At 44.4% G+C, this 19,329-nt stretch overlaps 1 long non-coding RNA gene across 3 annotated transcripts; it reads left to right on the top strand.

The window, feature by feature from the left end:
* Positions 1-2,660: 2,660 nt before the first annotated feature.
* LOC111580561 (uncharacterized) lies at positions 2,661-18,346 on the top strand. Of its 3 annotated transcripts, none has more exons than XR_002747186.3 (5): positions 2,661-2,899; positions 4,630-4,676; positions 7,908-8,185; positions 13,087-13,350; positions 16,598-18,346. It is a non-coding gene; the product is annotated as an uncharacterized LOC111580561 (long non-coding RNA). The 3 variants fall into 3 exon arrangements; XR_004848811.2 differs by having other exon boundaries at positions 4,630-4,672; XR_002747187.3 differs by lacking the exon at positions 4,630-4,676 and having other exon boundaries at positions 2,664-2,899.
* The last annotated feature ends 983 nt before the right edge of the window (positions 18,347-19,329 follow it).

The raw sequence follows: 19,329 nt of genomic DNA on the forward strand, positions 1-19,329 counted from the left end.
ACTTCTTTTGCGGTCACCACCATGGTTCGTGTCGGCTGCAGAGATGCCAGTCGGCCCCATGCTGATCCTGTAAGAGCGGCAAATCTGCTGAATGGATCATGTACGCATTTTTTCTCAGACGTAGAATTGCTGGTTCTGATCCCACTGCAAACTCAAACCCACCTCAACACAACACACTGAGCCTTTTTGACTAGTGGCTTGATGAGTGTGTTGCATTAACAGTTTCTGTTAAAATGTTGTTCATATTACAGGAGAAATTGTTGCAGCAGCTGCAGCTAACATGTATTTTCACAATTAGTGATTATTTTCTTGATCCAATCATTTGTCTTTTCTAAATGTTAGAATATAGTGGAAAATGTGCATAAATGGTGATATTTTTAAACTGCTTCTTTTGTCGAATCACAGTCCAAACATTTTCAGATTACAGTCACATGTGACAAAGAAAAGCAGACAATTCTCACGTACAAGAAGCTGGAGCCATCAAATGTTGGATACATTGCATAAAAAATATGACAGATGTCTAAACTAGTAGTAATATAGTTCAGGAGACATGTTCTAGATTAAATGACTAATTGTTTCATCTGTTCGAGCTGCAGTTCTAGTTGAGATGGTCCAAGCTCAAGTTCATTTGCAAGATTTTGTACTTTCTTGATGTCTTACTTGGCAGATTTTTAATGTGAAATCTGATGCATTATTAGATGAATGCATCCAACATTATAGAAAGTAGCTGCATTCTGACAAGCTGCAATGTGAAAAGTCTGCGCACAAATGTATGCATCAGGAATATTTAGGTTAAATATGGCACTTTTGCTGATAGTCATGGTGTACTGGAATATAGAACTTTCACTCTTAAAAGTGCATTTTTACATTGTGGCTTTTCTTATTTTATTGATGCAAATAATGTGAAATGGTAACAACTATTGAAATTACAGATTTTATTACGATTTTTAAAAAAAATTAAAGTTGTAGTTATATTGTAGTTCTACTTGCTTTCAAACAAGCCCAGTCACAATTACATGTAAAATGACATTTAGCCACTGTTAAGTTGCTGCAGTCGTGGCTAGATGCTAAAATGATCATCTTATTTGTAGGGCAGCTTGTCATTCTGCAGCTTTAAAGATGTCAGTGGTGCAGATTAATTCAGTTGGAATCCCAGAAATGCTGCATTTGGAGATGAAAAGCTCTGCAAGGCCTTGAGCAGATATACTGGATGGAGTAGGAGGTGGTTGGTGGTGTTGGTGGTGGTGAGGGGTGAGGCTGGCGGTGGGGAAGGTGAGGGGGAGGTTTAACCGCCATGCCCCGCAGGAATGGCCTGATGGGTGCTAATGAACTTGGGATGTGCCACCACAATGCTGAGCGGCCTCGGTGCTCGGGTTCCCATGCAGAGGATGGGATAGGCGAGAGAGAGAGAGAGGGAGAGGGATGATGGGGGAGGAGGAAGAGGAGGAGGGGGAGAGGTGATGGGGGTGAGGCGGGGATGGGGAGGGAGGCTGGATGGTGCACACAGGCTATTGTGCCCAGTCCTTAGCCCATTAGCCACCACCAACCACTCCGCTTTTCCCAAGAAGGAGCCCCGAGACCTGCCTGCCTGCTCGCCCGGATTCGGTAACCAGGCATCGGACGAGGGCGAGAGGAGGGGAGGAGAGAAACAGTAGCCGTATTTAGAGTTTGATCTCCAGGAAAGCGTCCAAAATTTGGAGAGAAAGAAAAGGGGAGCCCGGGACATTGGTAGGCAGAGAGGAACCCCCCGACAACAAACCGGGGGCTGACAAAGTTGTCTCTTTGGCAGTCGCGCCTCCTATTGAAGCAGTAATTTATTCAAAGGAGATTTTTATCCCCGCGATCTGATTATTATGATAATCAAGTGACCCAGACCCCCTTTCTTGGCTCTTGTCTGCGGGCTCTGGGCTCGGCGGTGACAGTAAAAGCTGATTTGCACGGTCTTCACCCCCTGGTCACATTCCTGGACTCCTATGTATCAAAGACGCAGACAATGAGAATAGTGGATGTGCGCACTTGATCCAGGCGCATGAGCGGAGGCCGCAGTCTCCGCCGGGGGCTTTGTGTCAAACGAATACTAGTAGCCAGACAAGATTACACGAAACTTTTTATAATCCCACATGGGCCAAAAAACGGGGCTCAGAACGGACACACTTGATATGTGAAACTCCCGAATAGGGCTACAATGCAGGCAGCAGAGGGGGGACGCTGCGAGTCTGGAGATGCCTATGATGCCAATTTATGAGTAATTAGGCAATTAATTATGAATCTGGTGGTCAGATTTCATGCTGGAAATGTGACTGCCAATATTTTTGGTAATTCTCATGATTTAGCCTCAGATATGAAATCAAATAAAGACATCCAACGTGATATTATTAGTTACCAGTATTTGGATCCATAAAGGGCAGAGAAAGAACTTGAGCTTCCAAAGCTTATTCATGACCGCGTATGCTTTCTTCTTCGTTTTTTTTTTTTTTTTTTTTTTAAGAGGGTGGAGACAAAAACAAACCTGCATCGTGTCATAAAGGGGAGGGTCTTGGTGGTGGTATATGTTTTTAGAGCAGGCATGTTTTAAGTTCATATTGCATCTGACGCGAGGAATGGCGAGTGCGAGGGACGGCGGCGCGGGCAGGAGGTAGGGGGGGAGGTGGTGGTTGGTGGTGGTGGTGGTGAGGGAGGCGAGATCCACCTCTGAGGGAAATAATGGGGATGATAATAAAACAGGGGGAAAACCCGTCCGAGGGAAGCTGAATGGATGGAGCCAGAGAGACGTCACGGCCAGCCGCAGCCATGAAGACCGAGCGGTCCAGCCTCCGGCAACTCACTTGGTCTCCATCTCCCGAGCCGCTCGCTTCGCGCTTTTGGAGAGCGGACGCCGCAGCGACTCGCAGGCGACGGCGTGAGTATGAAATATAACCTGGTGTTTTCCCTTCAAGTAGAGAAGAGAGAGATAGGGGAGGAAAAGGCGACGACAGTGGCGGATTATCGGTTAAAATAACGGAGGAGAGCGCGTTTTGCATCGCGTACGTCGCCACACATGCACACGTAACGGAGCAGGATGCATATGTAGTCTGGATGAAGCAGCAGCAGCAGCAGCAGCTGGCGAATATGAGTGAACAGCTCTAAATTGTACATTCTTTCTTATTTCTCTGTCTTTTCTCTCCTGGTGTTCTGAGGAGTGCAAAGTAGGGGGTGATATTTCTGTCAGAATGGCAGCTGTTGAGAGCAGACGAGATGGCAACAGTGCTCAGCATATTTTGTCGTTTTTACTCAATGTTCTATTTTCAATCGGCATCAAAAGCCTCCAGAGATTGAATGCTATTTAATTCCATTCTCAGATGGACATTGGAGAAGTGCACGTGTCCAGTGAACATGCACAAGACAAACCTGCACTGTTTGTGTGAAATACATCAGTGTGAGAACAACTTCTAATGCTTTGTTTCTGCTTTTTTACGCAAAAAACTCCTCTATTTCACAGCCTCATTGACGCATTGTGCCCAGGCTTCATATGCGCCATTCACAGGAAAGCCACAAAGGCCAAAAGGCGCTTCCAGCCCTGATTTCGTTTCTCATCCACACCTCCAGGCACTTGGCAGGGTCACTTTTCCAGCCCTGCATGCCGCGGCAACGGGAGCTGCACAGGCAGGCAACATATGGCACCATAATACCCAACAAAATCTAACACAATCTAGGGGAAGAAAGAACCCCTGTTTTTGTCTTTCTTCCCAAATTAAGCCTTTTCGGGACTCTGCGGCCATGTGGCTCAGATATAAGGATTACCAGCAGACAGACCTGCAATGCATGCGTAAAAAGACAAAGTGGTGGCGTTCACACCCATAGTTGGCGGATAAAGGGATCACAAGGCCAAATATCCAGTCCACACGTGTGCGCTCTGGTAGGCCTGTGTCGTGAACACGTGTGCGACCTCGGACACATCGGGAGGGATGAAAACTGAGGCTGTGTAGCTTTGAGGAAGGTTTGAAGCAAAAATACATAAAAAAAAAAACAAAAAAAACTAGGATTACGCAAGGTTTCACATGATGAACATGAGAGTATTAATTTGTGTGCACGCAGGTGTCAATGTGTGAGGAGAGGCAGAGGGCGAATCCGGAAAAAGGGAAAGTGTAGGTTTGCGCAAAAATTAAGATTCATTTTAAATATGCAGATTTTGGGTTTATTTGGGGGAGAAATGTAGGTTATAAAATTTTAGAGCATTTATGTATTTACTGAAGTAGTTGTAACACACACACACACACACACACACACACACACACACACACACACACACACACACACACACTGATAAGGCTGTGTGTGCCACTACAGTGTATTACAGAGGACTCATTTAACTCACTAATTACATTCAAAGACGCAAGACTGCAGGTCGTGCATTGTGTTATGAGAAATGCATGAGAACTGCAGTGATGTGCGGTGCTGATACACAGGCTGCTCAAGAATCACGCGGTCCACACGGCTGAAGTCGACACCTTTCACGCCCCATTATTATGTTTTTAACAACATTTTTTCTGACTGTTTTTGCTGTTTAAACGAAGTTGACAATATGCAAAATTGGGCAATTTGGCTTTTTAGTCCATTTGAAGAATAAAATAATGGTCTGTTTTTTCCCAGGGATCCCTGGAGAGACATTCAGCGGCCTCACAACACTTGGCTTGTAGGTAATATGAACTACCAGCTCTCACACATCACCCACAGGCTTCGGTTGTCGTTGGACATTTCTGGAAGTGTGGTGGAATAATATATTTTGTATTTCTGTAGATATCAACTAGTGGGTCGTTTTATAGCTTACAGTGTTACATGTGTATATATACAAAGTTATTTTAAAGTTATACGTGTAATTATAGCTCTAAGAAAAGTCTATAATTTACCCAAAAGAAAAGGTAAAGATTTGACCACAAATACGATGAAAACACTCGCAGGCTTTTAAAATTCATACATAATCTGAAATGTTAAGCAGTTAATTTCAGTACACACAGAATGTGCATACAATTAATTGCATAATTTCAACAAACCGTCATTGCGAGCTAACGAGTTGCGCGCGCGCGCGCGCGCACACACACACACACACACACACTGCGACTGTTAACACTTTGTGTGCGTGTTCACCAGGCACAAATTGAAAGCGTGTAACCAACAGGCCTGGCTTAGCTCAGTGTTCCATTTCCATTCTGGTATTTTAAATATGGTTTTAACGTGTGCGTAAAATGTTTTTTGTCGTGCGTAAAACTCTGGCATAATTGCCTTCGTTGCCACAAAATCCTGCATCCAATCTGAGAAATTCATCCCGTATCGTAAAACGTGTAAAATGAAACGGTTTTCTCTGAGTTTGTCACGTGGTTTTAAACAGATGATAACCAAATAGGAATCAATTTCTTGCTAATCAGCTCTGCACTTTTGCATATCTCCCCCCACCCCACCCCCCAATTAGAGGTGTCGGATTTTTTGACGTCATGAACGTCTTGGCCAATGGCACTGCACGATGAGGTTTGTTTAAATGGTGATGAGAAAGAATCTGGAGCTTGATAGATGCTTTAAATATGTTTTGGGATTTTAGTGAAAGAAGAGAGGCCGTTGTGACTGTGACACTGTGGAGCTTTTGTTGGGTTGATCAATGGCATAACAGATCCCCACAAGCTCCATTTTTTCCTGAGCTCACAGGGTTAATAATTTGCTAGGTGAAATGCATTGTGAAAGGTGAACATTATGGGGATAAAAAACCCAGCAGGAAAATATTGAAATTGTATCAGTTTAGTGGAATTATATAAACTGCGGCACACTCATGAATAAGCCAGTGTTAATGAAGGGACTATTAATGATAATGGGGAAATAAGTGCAGCCTGCATATAATTATTTTTCCTCTTTTTTGCAGCTTTGGAAATCATGAAAATATATGTGCTCTAAAAACGAGTCATAAAGCTCACAGCACATGCTGCATGGATTAAAAGTTTTAATGTTAATGTTACACCATTCTCGTGCAGTAAAATATTGTAAGAAATTACTGATCGGTTTAAAAAACAAATGAAGCTCTGAATTAATAGCAAAGTCAGTGATATGGTTTTTAAACAGATATTGCAATTTAAACATTTTGAGATTCCAAAAAATATAAAATTGATATTTTAACATACTGTAAAATATGATACAATGAAAAGAATATTGAAATGCAACTATTATATAATTAGGCTATTTTAAATTGGAGGAAAATTGTGACTTTTTCATTTTGTTTTAATGGACAAATATGAATTATTTAAATTAGTAATCCATTTTACAGACTTATTTGTAAGTACATGGTCATATTTTATGACTGCAGCTGTGAGTGTGTAATTGCATGTATCCATGCCTATGCCTGGCTCGGTGTGTGTGTAGTCTTAGATCGTCTGCAATTATGTACTAACCATGTGAACGTACACACAGTGTTTGGCACATATATGTGTGTGTGTAACCCAGTGAAGCAGCATTCTGGGAGTTGAGGCATGCTTCTGTTGTTAAAGGGCCTCGCTTTGTCCTTGTGGATCGAAACAAAGCACCTTGACGAAGATTTGTGCTATGCTGACAGCCTTCTAAACGGCAACAAAACACCTCTTTTCTAAAAAAAAAAAAAAAAAATCTACATATATTCAGACAGCAGAAGAAGAATGCCAGCTGTTTATTGTAACCTGGAGGGAGAACAATGCCAGGGGGTATTTGTTGCTTGCTAATGGGGATGTAGCCATCTCTGCTAACGCTTGTATGTTGCCAGTCAAGTCGTGTATGAGTGTTGGAGTTTGGATGTGTGTGATGAAGGGCGAGAATATTCTGTGCCTCGCCCTCCTCTGTCCTCCTCTCTCTCCCTCTCTCTCTCTTAATATCTCTCCATCTCTCTCCCTCTGCTTTCAGTCAGTAGAGCTTCACTTGGCGGTGGCGTTGGTGGGGGAGGAGCCTGCCACAACAGGGATCTGGGCACACAGAGCTGCTTTAATTAGATGGGGCCTCGTGCCATGTGCCACCACGGCATGTGTGAGAGGGAGTGTGTGTCTGTGTGTGTTACCGCATTGTCTACATCCGTATACGCAAAGACGTGTTTCGCTTTATTTTCGATTGGGGTTTTTTTGGACATATTTGGGCGTTAAAGGGTATGTATAGTCTAGCATATGTTCCGTCCTGCAATGGAAGAGCATTTTTCTTTACATGTGTGCATGTGCATCTAGAAAGACCTCTATCTTCACCTTGGCACCAACCTCGAGCGTTGGCCGACTGCTTTGGCATCAGATAATGTAAATGAAGACAAACCAGTTTCTTTTCTAGTCAAACAGCCAGGATCTTCTTTTAATTTAAAAATGCATTTGGGTCATGGCGGGGGGCGGCGTTTGAAGCCATCACCCTCCTATGGAGCCAGTCAGCGGGTGAGGCGGGTGCGCCATAGGGATGGGCGCCAGGCTGGAGGAAGGAAGGTTGGCGCCGCGGCTGGTTTGGACTGGTTCGACAACTTGTGCACATTTTTTTTTTTAAAAAATCGGCGACTCTCACTGATTGCTTGACTTGTGGAGTTTTTGATACACTGGCATTACTCACAAGCCAATCAAAGCTTTCGGTGGACAAAGGGAGGTTTGCGATTGGCTGAGGTGGTTTAAGGCGGGGTGAGGGGGGCCACATGGTGACATCACAAACTGAAGGGTCAGAACATTTAAGGGCTGCTTTAGGTTCAGTGAGGAAAAAAGGCTCCAAGACACAAGAGTAATGCCTTTGTTTGTTGGCGTCATCTGTGGTTGCACTTTTTTGTAAATTCACTTTCATTTTTGAATTTTAACTCCATACCAAGTTAATTTATAGTCCTTGAGATAATGTTCAATTGAATTGATGAAGACTAAATAACAATGTCAGTTTTTATTAATAACTTTCTCCTCTGCTTATAGGTCAGAACTTGGACCATGTTGCTTCGACTGCAGCTTGAGAGGATGGGTAGCCTTAGGGGTTGGTTGTTATCTTTGGTTATCTAGCTGTATGAGTGATGTACATTCTTCATAAAGCTAGATAACCGAAAGTAACAAGAATCCCATTACACTCCTGAAAAGGCATCAAGACCCCAAATGCATCTCCCTCCAAAAAAAAGCACAAACTCTGCCAGAAGAACTGTAAAAAGAGACAAGAAAATGGACATTTTAAAGAAGATGGAGCTCAGTGCATCAAAAAGGTACAGTGCATGATTTATCTGTACCTGACTGAATGTATGTGAGTTTATGTGTGTGCCTTTAGTTAAACCTAACTTTACTGTGAGGCTTTATGTTTGCTGTTTTGATCCCTCGACAACTAGAAATGTTGAATACCGCTGTAAAGCATGTATGAATAAAGAGGACATTGCCGCACATATTTCCTTCAGCTCTCTACAGCCTGTGGCAATGATCCATAACAGTAAGGTTGGTGCAACAGGATCACTTTTAATCTAATAAGCCCCATGATCCTGGTGTGTGGGGCTGCACGCAGAGGCTTAGTCTTAGCATCACATGGCCAGGAGTGGCGAGCTCACTGAAAAAGACCTACACTGATTCACCAAAGCCGGTAGACTCTGTCAAGTCCTTTAACAACTCGATGTTGACTAATCAGTTCGCTAGCCAAGTTCCTCAACTATCTATTCATTTGGCTCCATGAATTTCAGCCTTACTGCTTGCATCTCTGGCATCAAGAGAACATGCAATATGTAAAGAATGTGGGCCTTTTATATCATAGGAGCTGCATACGGTGCTATGAATTATACATATGTTCCAACTTGGATGGGATTGTGCAAGTTAAGAATGTTCCCTCCGAGTTAATCTGGCCTCCCAATGCCCCGCTGGCACCTAAGCGAACAGACAAGAATTTGTTTGAGGCCAGTTTTGTTAAGTTAGCCGTTGTTGATTTTTTGTCCCCCCCTTTCCACCTACTCCTTTCTCTCTTTTGCATGAAAAGATGTTTGATTTGGGGTCCTGGCCGTTGTTTGATTTGACGTGACAGTTGGCTTGGTTGTGAATGGGCCGTGGCAAAGCCTCCATTGCATGAGGTGCTACCATGTGGAAAGGCCTGATGGGATCTCACTGAATGCTGCTGTGTGTGCATGCAAGGCTCGGAGGGGGAGTGGTCCAGGGGCAATCAAGCAGAAAGTACCCCCAGTGACGAGATCCATGAGTGAGAGAAGGAGAACAATCTCAGCCTTTAGGTTCTTTGCCCGGGCTCATGGTGAGGAGTAATTGGTCAATCAGATCTTCAACCTCAAGGCCTCTGATGGCTGATTGAAGGTGTGATTTCTGTTCTGCCCATCAAAGCTAGAGGGTCACTCCTGCTGAGGAGAGGCCACTAAGGATTTTTCCCAAGGTCCTGAGGCTCTGGTGCTACAAGGGTAGCACCGAACTCCAATTGTAATACATATTCCACATGGGGGTTTGCTGTTTCAACATGGTTCAGCTAACCCTTGGGTTTAGATACTTTCACCTTGACATGGCACCAATTTTTAGACAGTTGTGCAGGGCCGAAGCAAAAGTGAGTCTTAAAAGCTTGTGTGGCAACCTTACCTCACAATGTCAATCTTTTCAAGCCCTGCAGTTGTGCCTGCCTGCTGCATTGCAGGTGCTGAGTGTGACACTTGAGCTCTGGACTCAGCTAGTAAGAGAGAGGAACGAGGGCCTTGACAGGAAGTGACAGCTGGGGATGTCACCTTCTTGGATGGCAAAGTAGTACTTGGTTCCCGCTCAGCTGTGCTGCTACCGCCACAGCTGATATGTTTTTATTACAGTGTAGACTTATGAGCATGGCATGGCTTTGATCTGCTATTGTAGTGACTGTGCCTGGCTAATAACCAAGTTCTTGTATGTCTGTACAGGTGTGCTTTGCATTTATGAATTTAACATCTAACAGTTTCATGGGGGCTACAATTTGAGCATGGTAGAGATAATTTGTCTCCTTTTGCTTTCTTTTTTTGTGTGTCAGCTATAGTGTTGGGGCTAAATGGGAACTGAAGTCTTGGACAGATTGTGTTTATACCCTAAGCAGTGCCCTGGGAGACGCATGTCATGGTGCAAATGCTTTGTTCTGGCTCAGTGTGTGGCACAGTTATATCACTAACACTTCACACTAGGGATCCCAGAGCAGAGACTGTCTTAGCTTGTGCCTGCCTGAAAACGGCATCGAGATAGAAGAGTTCCTAAAAACCACCTTAGGGCCTTTGGTCGCTCTCTCTGTTTTTGTGTGTCCCATGGCAGTGTCTGAAATAGAAAGAGAGCGCAAAGAGAAAGGGTGGAGAAGGAAAGAAGGTAGGGAGAGGAAAGAGAAAGAGGAGGGTGGTGGGTTTGTCTTAGCTTTCATGCACTGGGCAAGCAGATTTAGACTCCAAGTGTCAAATAGAAAAACAGCCATTGTGGTCGGGTCCTACTTGCCCCCCCACCAGTAGACTTTACAGTCAATAGAGCTAGTCCACTTGTCACTGAGGGACAATGCGCCCTTTTGCCTCCCTTTCAGGCCTGCCGGGTCTGAGCAGCCAGACAGTTTTCTGAATAAGACCCAGTGATTCTTGCCCCCTTTTCTCTGCATCTCTTTCTCTTGACGGAACACACCAACAGGGCTTGGAAAATGGCTTCACTGTTGGGCCAGAGGGTAAGGCCAGACCCTGTTATTTTCTACATTGGCATTCCCTCCACCCCCTTACGCTCACAGAGAAATGAATGTATCTTAAGCAGTTGCAAAAGTCAATGGGCCTCCCCAGACAAAGGAGATTAAGTTTGGCAACTTAGCAGTAACAGGTGTACTTTGACTGTGCTTGGACCACACGGGGGGTGACTGCTGCTGTCTGACCCGTTGCTCCGATCGCCTCCCTGTTGGTTTTCACTTGTATGGAGATAAAAATGAAATTTGCATTGTGTTTTCAGACGACAAGAATGCTTCAGACCTTGTCGACTTATAAGTTTTTGTCGGGTGTGTGTTTGGCCTAGCTGTCCACCACTGGGCTCTTATCATTTTCACTGCTTTTGAAAATCCAGCTCAGTTTTGCCACATTTCTCCCGTGATTTGCCAAGTTTTCTCTAAAGGGATTCTGCAGATATCTTTAGATCTCGAGCAGTGCTCACCCAAGGGAGCACGTTAAGGGTAAACAATGCGGGCACACAGAGAAGAAAGAAATATCAGAGTGGTGCAGCACTGCACTGAAGCATGAATACATTTTCACATTTAGAAATGAGACAGTGATGTTTTAGGAGGGGAACTATCTTTCAAAGAGAATGAGTGAAGCCTTTTTCTATCCATACCTTCAGTATTTTCAACCACAATAAATCAAGCCATTCAGCAGCAGTACAAACAGAGACACTCTCAGAGCCAGAGCAAAACAGTGCGTGCATTTGTTTGTTTCAGTCATTAATAAAGCTTTTACCAAGAGCCTCAGTCCTCAGAAAAGCCCATTCTGGTGAAATGACTTGGCAAAGCATCCGATGGAGGGTCTGTTCAGACTGAAGCTGCTCCCGCTGCCATTGTCTAGCTCTCTCTCACACACCTACGAGTCCAGAGTAAGCACACAATTTCATTGTTGCGTGAGCTGTTAATATCAGAGGCTTCACAATAGAGCCCATTCGCCATATTTGCATAAGGCACTTTTCCAACAAGGACCCGGAGAGGGCTTGAAAGCTGGCCCACTCCAGTGCCAATGGCAAAAAAATGTCAAGTGCCAATTAGGAGAGGTTTGCCACCATTCAGCAGTACCCCACCCCTGTAGTCCTTCCCCTCCCTGCTTACCCACCCCAACTCTCTCACACTCCAAGTCACCCCTGGTTTTACCACCTTATTCCAATTTCAGACGTGGCCTTCCCCTACTGACACCCAGAGACAAAAGCTGGCTCCCTCCTCTGCTGCCTAATGGAGGATCCTTTCTGCTGGGCTCAGAGTATTAGCAAAATCAGACAGCATGCTCCGTTCAGCGATTAGTCAGCTTTCTTTGTTGATTACTTTGAATAGAAGGGTTCAGGAACTATGCGGCTAAACCTGCAAGATACATATCCCACCTGCTTGTGAATATTGAACTTAGCAAGCTGGCTGCATTGTGCTGCTTCGGTTTTAGATTCACAGGTTTGCATGTGCAGGTGTGGGTAATCGAGGGAAGGGTTGTGGTAAAGAAAGACGCTGATTTCAAACAATTAAGACTTATCCCTTTTATGTGATATCCACAGTGGTCTGTGCTAGGGCTAATAACATTTAGCCATCTAATGTCTTTAAACTCGCCGTGCTTATTATGTTGCACTGATTGCACATAGAAATGCAAAGAATTATTATGAGAAAGGCTACAGTCCAGCTGTTTAAAGTGAAAGCACAGGCTTTGAGTCAGCTGTTAGGGCTCAAAGAAATGCAGTGGGATTTACCGAAGCTGCATCAAATCCAAGTTAGCTGGTGAGTGTCAACACTACCGAACAGCTGTTTACAATTCCACCGATGCTGAAAATGCAGCATTGTTTCCTGTAATGCTTAACTGTAGTTGTCAGATGCAAAATACGTGGGGACAGGAATTTAGAGCATCATCGGTATTCTTGAATTTAAGTAACGTAGTGTTTATGCTGGGAAAGCCTTGAACATCAAATACATGCAAAGCGTGCATCCTGTAAAATGACAAGAATGGAGTAAATTAAATAAAAAAATTAAGTCATAGACACAATAAAAGAAGGTAATCATGTTTGCCCAATTGGGCTACCGTTGTTTTCCACAGAGCGTTTACCTAACTTACCGCCTCCTGCCACTCAAAAGGATTTTTCTCTTGTCCCCTTTTCTCTTTCATTCTTTCATTCAATCTCTGTGTCGAGTTTTTTTTTCTTTCCCACCCTTGATTCTCAGATGGTTGGATCTGATTTGCATGCATTTACATAATGAAAGTCATTTGCATGCTCAGGGGCAGACTGTACCATGAGAACAGACATGAAAAGGTGTGTGTGTGTGTGTGTGTGTGCATGCGTGTGTATACACACATTCATGTGTATACGCGGCTTGATTCGTATGCATCTGTGAACTATACATGTGCGTTTTGATGGATAAACTACGTACTTAAAATTTTCCCTCTCACCCTCTGATTTCCCTTCCCTGTTTTCTGTGCAGGCTACCACACCAATGAAGGAAAGCTGGCAAAAGAATACTGAAAAACAGAGAAGAAGGAGGAGGAGGGGTTGCTGTTGATTCTGCCCTCCCTCTCTCCTCGCCCTCCTCTGCATCGCCTCTTCCCTCCTCCTCCTCTTCTTCCCTTCCTCCTCCACTCCATCCTCAGCAGACTGCCCCTTTTTCCTGTACAGCGAAACGCAGCCCGCGCCACCATCTTAGAGCAACGCTGGCATGAAATGGAAGTGGGAAGACCACTCACTGCAGGTAACACGCCAAACCCACTGCGCCCACCATGCTGCATTTTTCTAACCGACACCACCCCGACGCTCCATCCTATCCCCTTTTCCACCTCCTCGCGCCCTCGCGACTCTTCTCCAGCAGGCTATTGCCTCCGTTTTAATCGCCTCTGATATGTTTGTTAATTGCACGATTCACGAGATACGCCGATGGGAGGGAGGGGAGGGTGACTTGATGTGGGTGGAGCATGTTTTGTATGTGTGTTCACATTAAATCACTCTGCTCTCAATGCCTCTCTCAGGAGGCTTTCAGTGGGCATCTGTCCTCGAAGCGCCAGGTTTTCTTTCCCATTTGGGAATTCTCATGCCATCCTCACATGCGTGCCCCGACATGGCGGCGCCTGCCATTTTGGAGATACGATGCAAGTCGTGCCTCCTGGACAATACAGAGTCACAATTCATAACTCTATACTGTTGAGCAGCTTTGGATTTGTGCTCTGTATTTTGGTCCAAAACAACATGGAAGCGTATCATTAAATTATAATTTCTGCAGTCTGCTGGTACAGACTTTAAGATTAATGCCAAAAATATCTTTCTTCAAGCCTTTAGATGAGGTCAGAAGAAATGTCAAGGTGGGCACATCTATCGAATGGAAAGTGATGATATCTATGACTCACTACGCACATTCTCATACAGGGACACTGCAGCAAATAACAAAACCAGTACAAAGACAGAGAGAAATAATAGAGAAGCTATGGTGAAGAACTGAGAGCTTGATAGGCAGAGTCTCGGCATTGGAAAGGCTTTCTTTAAGCGAGTACTGGAAGGCATTCGGTGCTCAGACAAGTTCAGTATTGTTCTCCCTGATCGAGATTGTTGTAGTGCAGCATTATTTCAACCGGGGAGCTCCCAACTTTGAAAACCGCTTAAACCAAAACTCCAATTAGCGTCGGCTGGGCTTGATTAAGTAAGGCACCCAGTAAACAATGCACGCCATTGTCCCCATAATAGAGAGACCTCCTTTTGTTTGTGTCTGTGGTGTGGAGGTCAGAGAGACAATGCTAATGCTAACTTACAGTAGGGTGCCAGTCCATTAGGCTTACAGAGAGACGGCTGTTAAGCCCTGATGGGTCAAGGTAAAAGAAGAGAATGAGACAAAAAAAAGCATCAAAGATTCAAAATTTTCCAAGTTTATGAGAAAGTTTGAAAAAGTGTTTAATTTCACCTCAACCTTTACCCTTAAATTTCAACATTCTTTTCTTATATTAGTTAAAATAAATCCTAGGTGATTCCAGCTCTCAAATTAGGTCGTGCCAAGCTTTGTGCAATTTAAATATCTGACGATGCAGCATTTAAAAAGCGAAGGCGTCGCTTGGCTTCCTTGAGAAGTGCTGCAGTAACTGTGTCAAACCCAAAGTGCACTAATCACGGCTAGGCCTCCATAAACAGGTGGTAGATTGAGCAAAGGGGGCCGGGGCCATTCTCAATTTACTGTGTAAATTATGCAGAGCCCAAAACAATGCAAACAGTAGACAGTGGAGTGGCTGGCGTTGGCTAATGAGATGATGAGAAGCCTGGGAGGGCTGGGAGCTGATCGAGTAGAGGGGGTGGGCACGGCCGGCAGCTTGTGTCTGGATCTCTGTGCGTGCATCTTTGCATGTATGTGTGTGAGAGGGTCTAGAGGAGCTTTGGCAGGGGAGCAGACACTGTCCCGTCTGCACAAACCCCACCGTCAGCACCCCTCCTGCCCAGACTGAGTGCTGCAGAGGGAGGGGAGGGCGAGCAGGCAGCTGGGGCACCCTGCCCCCATTGCTCCGGCAAGAGCACCAGCCTTGGGAACCTCTGTGGCAGGGGTCCCCCGCAACACTGGCACGTAAGGGGCCCCCCAAAAGTCTGGCTGCAACCCCCATCGCCATCGTCCCCTCTTTCCTCTTGTCTCCCCAACCATCACCACCCCTCCCTCTCTAATGTGAGAGCTGGGGGCCTGGGAAGGACTTCAAGTTCACGGCCAGACCTCCTATTGAGCTGACAGCCTGACTGTTTGCTCAATTCGGCTCCCTATTCAGAGTCGTGCTGGAGGGGGGAGCGTTGAGAAAAGGCTGGAGGATGCAGGGGGGTGTTGCTAGATGGGACACCACAGCCCTGTGATAGCTATTCATTCAGCGAGGGGAGACAAGTAAAGAGTGAGGGAGCGAGTGAAGAGGGATGGAGGGGGGTTCGAGTCGGGCTGCATAAATAAAAAGTGAGGAATCTAGGCTCAAAGTTTGCTTTGAGCGGTGTGCGCCTCTCTCACACTCTTTTAGACTCTTAATTACCGGCGCCTTCCACTTTTCTCTCTCCCTTTCTCTAACTACACCCCCCTCCTCATCCCAATCACACACACACACACACACACACACACACACACACACACACACACACACACACACACATGCACACACGCGCACACACAAAATGGCAATGGCAATCATTCTCATCATCCTCTCTATCCCCTGGTTTTATTAGGCCACATGCTGGGGCTGTAAATTTACCATTAACAAGCTTATTCACTGTAGTCCTCTCAACAAAACAAGACCATGATGCCAATAACTCAAAGCGACACCAATACCCGAAACTGCCTTTTATGCAACCAACCTCCGCTGTTAGCCACTCCCCACCCATCCCACCCCCCACCCTTTCCTCCCTGGCCCGAGCGCACCCTCTCTGGACAGCACTGTAATGTTAAATGCCAAGTCTAACGTGATGCCCGCTAATAGCTCAGGCAATGCTCATTAGCACAACGGTTGTTGATTTCTGCCGCTAAGCTGGACGCTCGCATTGCTGGCCCGTTCTGAACTCGGTGACCCGCTGTAATATTTTAAGTTGCTTGTCTGAGCTGCTTGAAAATGTTACAAAAAAAGGGTGTTTGATAGCCTTCTGAAGTCCAACTCAGCTTAGGGTGTGTCACATGCTTCCTCTTTGTATTAGCAGCTCGTAGCGTACCAGGCTCCCGTTAAGGCCTTTCAACTTGAGCCTCAATCCCCTCAGCTTGGTACGCGGAGCTGCGCTTTCCTCGGCCAGAATTAGGACACACAAGAAATACCCCCAATAACTAATTTTTCATGTTTCAAGAACGAGGACAAGCCTTCTTTTGATACATCTAAATTGGAATTCACAGTCCATTGTCTCAAATAATTGTTTTGACATTCACATGATTGCCCTCACGGTGTGTTTTGACTCACTCGGAAGAATCAAAGCTGTATCCTAATGTCATTGTTTTTTTTCTCCTCTTGCAGTTAAATGCTGGTGCTGAGGCATCCGGAGTGGACTGAACACACAGCGGGGGGGACAGCGGGACTCCTTCATTGGCCGTTTGCTGCCTCTCAGCTGGAGTTGACAAGGATGACAGTGTTGCTGTCTGAGTCCGTGGTGATTCCCATCGTGACTGTGGAACACTCTTCATACCTTTCCATGTTGCTGATTGATGCATTATTTCGACAGTCAACCTGGACTGTTCGTCAAACGCCTTTTGGTGTTTTTAGCTGAAGAAACGTCATTGTGGACTGTGGTTGTGATAACGTGTGGGATCGGACAGAAGATCAGCAGCTCCAGGGTTGGACGATCTAGTCCATAATTGTGACTTTTTTTGGAGAATGTAATTATCTTGTATATTTGTCTATAAACAATGCTACTTAGACATGAAGCAATATTATGCGTCTTCAACTAACATAGGCTCCACTTACTTTAGGTTGTATTTGATGAGTTGTAGCCCACCTTTTGTTCAGTTTCTGTTTGGTTATAGTTGCTAGGACTCAAAAGACACGTGAATGTGAGACCCACGGCAGCAGTGAATAATACTGCACTGCGATTGGACAGCTCCATGTGTCGGCTGACACAATGGCGAAGGAGTGAGCTGTCGTCTTTATACTCTATGCAACTGTTCTATCTTTTTTTTGTTCCTTTTTTCTTTTTGTCTTGGGCGTAGCCTCTTTCATCCTTACATTGGATTTTGTTTTTGGGTTACCAGTTTATAGTCGTTCCTTCAGACATCATGAAAAGAAATGGTTTTTGAGGAGCCTACATTCCCATTGTTAATATACTGAAACACAAATCGTGTGTGAGTGTGTGACAGATGACAGAACACAGTTCAGCGTCATCAGTGGATGGATTGAATCTCATATTTGCAGCCTTGACACACTTTGATTTGCCTGTGCAGCCATGAGCCATTGTCTGACTTAATATTCCTAATAGCACGAGTGTGTTTGATCAGCAGGATGGAGCTCATGGCTGCATGTATACAGAACATGCCACACTATTAAAACCTGCTTCCCAGCAGGCTCAGAGGCACAGCAGTTTGCTTTATAACAGTTACCTGCTTCAATGTAATGATACATCATTGGGTGAGACATGACAAATACATTGGCTTCAAACACTGCCTTAATTTCCTGTTCTTGACATTAACACACACACACGCACACACACACACCCAAATGCAATAAGGCAAGTACTGTCGCAGCCTAATTCATTCTATATTAATTTTCGGGAAGTGGCAAATTTTTTATTACGATTGATAATCTATGCAAATCTTTTAAATATTACTTTAAACAATCTATGTCTATGCAGTGCTTTTGCAATTGATTCAAGGGAGACTATCTAGGCCTAATTTAGAAAATGTATTCTTTTGATAATCATGCACATCCCAGTGCTCAAGACAATTACTTATCTGCCTGGATAAGCTTGAAATTATGTTTTTAATCTGTAGCGAAAAAAAAAAAAAAAAACTCTCTTCTGGTATCAGTCCAGAGGCATGAAAACCATGAATTGTGGTCTAAAAGAATTAAATCAGTTGCACTAAATCTCTTTTTTCCTTAAATGTAGATCAAACATATCTATTCAGCTCTGCCTTGCATTGCTTGTTGTTTTATATAAGCAGCAATGTTTGTGTTACGCAATCTAACCACTGTGAATGAGTGTTCACCACATGTGCCTTTATATGGAAAACTGTTGGAATATTAATAAAGGTTTACATTGAAAACAATGAAAAATTTGCTGTTGGGCATGTTTTTGTCAGTTTTGCTCATGTGTCATTAGGTGACAAGACCATCAGCGATAAATGCAAATGTTGAGCAGCTACATGTGCTGTGGTGATGTCCTTGAGCTGTCACTGAGCTCAGTCACTATTCTCTACATCAGAAGTAATGTAGCTCAGTGAAATACATAAATAGGAACATAAACTACTATCTTTAAATGGAGAGAAAATGAATTAAAGCATTCTAAAGAAGAAGCAAACAAAATGTGCTCAATGTCTGGCAGCTGTTCTTAAAGGTTTTTGCTTTCTGCGGCAGTCACATCAACAGAGAAATCAGCTGCGATTCAGTTCCAGCATAATGTTATAGCTAAATGAAAAGATTGTCACAATTCTTCTGAGATCAAACAATTTTCCAAATACCATAAGGGACTCCAGAGGTTTATTTTCTGTAGCAGTTAGCATCAAGCTCCATGGGAGGAAGGTGAGTAGAGCTTTGTCCTCTTATAGTGTAAAATTAATCAGTGCAAAGATGCTCTCTGTAGTAACCAGTGATGATGCTGACCTCATTGTTGCGGTGTAGATGAATAATAAGTCAATATGCATTGGCACACATTAACCTACTGTTATTTCGCATTTAAGAGGGAAAACAGAGCACAGTAGCAGTCTTGTGCTGGACTGTGATGATCTGCTTGCAGCGGCGGTGCTGTGCAGGCCACCCTGTGCTGTGCAAAACACTTCCCCTGCGTGATTTGCTGTCTGACACCACATATGCCAAATGCGCCAACATCAACATATGGACCCCTCACAATTCATTAGCATTGTCATGTAAAAAAGCGTAATCCCACTGTAAAACAAATGAAATGTAACCCTTTACAGTACAGGTTGATTGTGCAGCTCTTTTCATTCATTCCCTCTCTTTTATGAAGTCTCGTGTAATTCAACGAATGAGGTTTTTAACGCAGCTCCAGCGCACCCCCTTGGGTGTCTGAATCCTCGGTT

The sequence above is a fragment of the Amphiprion ocellaris genome, chromosome 9 (genome assembly GCF_022539595.1).
Source record: "Amphiprion ocellaris isolate individual 3 ecotype Okinawa chromosome 9, ASM2253959v1, whole genome shotgun sequence".
Classification (NCBI taxonomy): domain Eukaryota; kingdom Metazoa; phylum Chordata; class Actinopteri; family Pomacentridae; genus Amphiprion; species Amphiprion ocellaris.